Below are 3,444 nucleotides of genomic sequence, written 5' to 3'. Positions count from 1 at the left end.
TACTCATATCAGATAAAATGGACTTTAAAACAAAGGCTGTGAAAAGAGACAAATAAGGACACTACATAATGATCAAAGATCAATCCAAGAAGAAGATATAAAAATTATAAATATATATGCACCCAACATAGGAGCACCGCAATATGTAAGACAAATGCTAACAAGTATGATAGGGGAAATTAACAATAACACAATAATAGTGGGAGATTTCAGTACCCCACTCAAACCTATGGATAGATCAACTAAATAGAAAATTAACAAGGAAACACAAACTTTAAATGATACAATAGACCAGTTAGACCTAATTGATATCTGTAGGACATTTCACCCCAAAACAATGAATTTCACCTTTTTCTCAAGCGCACACAGAACCTTCTCCAGGATAGATCACATCCTGGGCCATAAATCTAGCCATGGTAAATTCAAAAAAATCGAAAGCATTCGAAGCATCTTTTCTGACCACAATGCAGTAAGATTAGATCTCAATTACAGGAGAAAAACTATTAAAAATTCCAACATATGGAGGCTGAACAACACGCTGCTGAATAACCAACAAATCACAGGAGAAATCAAAAAAGAAATCAAAATATGCATAGAAACTAATGAAAATGAACACACCACAACCCAAAACCTGTGGGACACTGTAAAAGCAGTGCTAAGGGGAAGGACCATATCCTCTCCCTTTTGAATCTCCCTCCCATCACCCTCCCCATCCCACCCCTCTAGGTTGATATAGAGCCCCTGTTTGAGTTTCCAGAGCCATACAGCAAATTCCCATGGGCTATCTATTTTAATATGGATTCATGTTGAGGTTTGACAGAAAACAACAAAATTCTGTAAAGCAATTATCCTTCAATAAAAAACAAATTAATTTTAAAAAACCCTGCACTTTAGTAGTGTATATCTTACTGCACTCTACATATCTTCTATCTTCTTCATGAGAGTGTGAGCTCCTTGAAGACGGTATATGTCTTCGCACCCAAACATACTAAACATAGACATTCAACAAATGTTTTTAGGAAGAAAGCAGAGTAAAGCTAATCTGCAGCTTTAGGTTTATTTATAACATATTATTACAAACTGTACTGAGAAATGGAATGGGGTGGGGGGGGAGGACTATGCAAGCAGTTCGAAACTCTCTGTTCAATTATCAATATACTTCCTATCTAAAGTGAAAAGATCATTGGACAGAGAGGTTAGAATACCCAGATCCTTTCTTGCAATGGCATTTAGGGATACAAAGGGATACTCAGATCAGATCAGATCAGTCACTCAGTCCTGTCTGACTCTTTGCGACCCCATGAATTGCAGCACGCCAGGCCTCCCTGTCCATCACCAACTCCCAGAGTTCACTCAGACTCACGTCCATCGAGTCAGTGATGCCATCCAGCCATATCATCCTCTGTCGTCCCCTTCTCCTCCTACCCTGAATCCTTCCCAGCATCAGAGTCTTTTCCAATGAGTCAACTCTTCTCATGAGGTGGCCAAAGTACTGGAGTTTCAGCTTTAGCATCATTCCTTCCAAAGAAAGCTCAGGGCTGATCTCCTTCAGAATGGGCTGGTTGGATCTCCATGCAGTCCAAGGGACTCTCAAGAGTCTTCTCCAACACCACAGTTCAAAAGCATCAATTCTTCGGCACTCAGCCTTCTTCACAGTCCAACTCTCACATTCGTACATGACCGCAGGAAAAACCATAGCCTTGACTAGATGAACCTTTGTTGGCAAAGTAATGTCTCTGCTTTTGAATATGCTATCTAGGTTGGTCATAACTTTCCTTCCAAGGAGTAAGCGTCTTTTAATTTCATGAATTTCATGGCTGCAATCACTATCTGCAGTGATTTTGGAGCCCAGAAAAATAAAGTCTGACACTGTTTCCACTGTTTCCCCATCTATTTCCTATGAAGTGATGGGACCATACTAGTTAATATTAAAAAGCTAATGCAGACAGTATAGACATAACACTAGATGGCAGCAGAAGAAACATTGAAAAGGCAGTATTCAGTTCAGTTCAGGTCAGTTCAGTCGCTCAGTTGTGTCCGACTCTTTGCGACCCCATGGCCTGCAGCATGACAGGCCTCCCTATCCATCACCAACTCCCAGAGTTTGCTCAAACTCATGTCCATCGAGTCGGTGATGCCATCTAACAATCTCATCCTCTGTCGTCCCCTTTTCCTCCTGCCCTCAATCTTTCCCAGCATCAGGGTCTTTTCAAATGAGTCAGTTCTTTGCATCAGGTGGTCAAAGTATTGGAGTTTCAGCTTCAGCATCAGTCCTTCGAATGAATATTCAGGACTGATTTTTTTCTAGGATGGACTGGTTGGATCTCCTTGCAGTCCAAGGGACTCTCAAGAGTCTTCTCCAACACCACAGTTCAAAAGCATCAATACTTGGGCACTCAGCTTTCTCTATACATGACTGCTGGAAAAACCATAGCTTTGACTAGATGGACCTTTGTTGGTTAAGTAATGTTTCTGCTTTTTATATGCTGTCTAGTTTGGTCATAGCCTTCCTTCCAAGGAGCAAGTGTCTTTTAATTTCATGACTGCAGTCACCACCTACAGTGATTTTGGAGCCCCCCAAAAATAAAGTCAGCCACTGTTTCCCCATCTATTTGCCATGAAGCGATGGGACCAGATGCCATGATCTTAGTTTTCTGAATGTTGAGCTTTAATCCAACTTTTTCACTCTCCTCTTTCACTTTCATCAAGATGCTCTTTAGTTCTTCTTTGCTCTCTGCCATAAATGTTGTGTCATCTGTTTATCTGAGGTTATTGATATTTCTCCCAGCAATCTTGATTTCAGCTTCTGCTTCATCCAGCCCAGCATTCCACATGATGTACTCTGCATATAAGTTAAATAAGCAGGATGACAATATACAGCCTTGACATATTCCTTTCCTGATTTGAAATCAATCTGTTGTTCCATGTATACTTTTAACTGTTGCTTCTTGACCTGCATACAGATTTCTCAGGAGGCAGGTCAGGGGGTCTAGTATTCCCATGTCTTTGAGAATTTTCCACAGTTTGCTGTGATCCACACAGTCAAAGGCTTTGGTGTAGTCAATAAAGCAAAAGTAGATATTTTTTCTGGAACTCTCTTGCTTTTTTCTATGATCTAACGGATGTTGGCAATTTGATCTCTGGTTCTTCTCCTTTGTCTAAATCCAGCTTGAACATCTGGAAGTTCATGGTTCACGTACTGTTGAAGCCTGGTTTGGAGAATTTTGAGCTTACTTTGCTAAGGTGTGAGATGAGTGCAATTGTACGGTAGTTTGAGCATTCTTTGCATTGCCTTTCTTTGGGTTTGGAATGAAAACTGACATTTTCCAGTCCTGTGGCCACTGCTGAGTTTTCCAGATTTGCTGGCATAATAAGTGCAGCACTTTCACAGCATCATCTTTTAGGATTTGAAATAGCTCAACTGGAATTCCATTAACTCCATCA

Source organism: Bubalus kerabau, chromosome X (assembly GCF_029407905.1).
Source record: "Bubalus kerabau isolate K-KA32 ecotype Philippines breed swamp buffalo chromosome X, PCC_UOA_SB_1v2, whole genome shotgun sequence".
Taxonomy (NCBI): domain Eukaryota; kingdom Metazoa; phylum Chordata; class Mammalia; order Artiodactyla; family Bovidae; genus Bubalus; species Bubalus kerabau.
Note: the sequence above shows the minus strand (reverse complement) of the source record.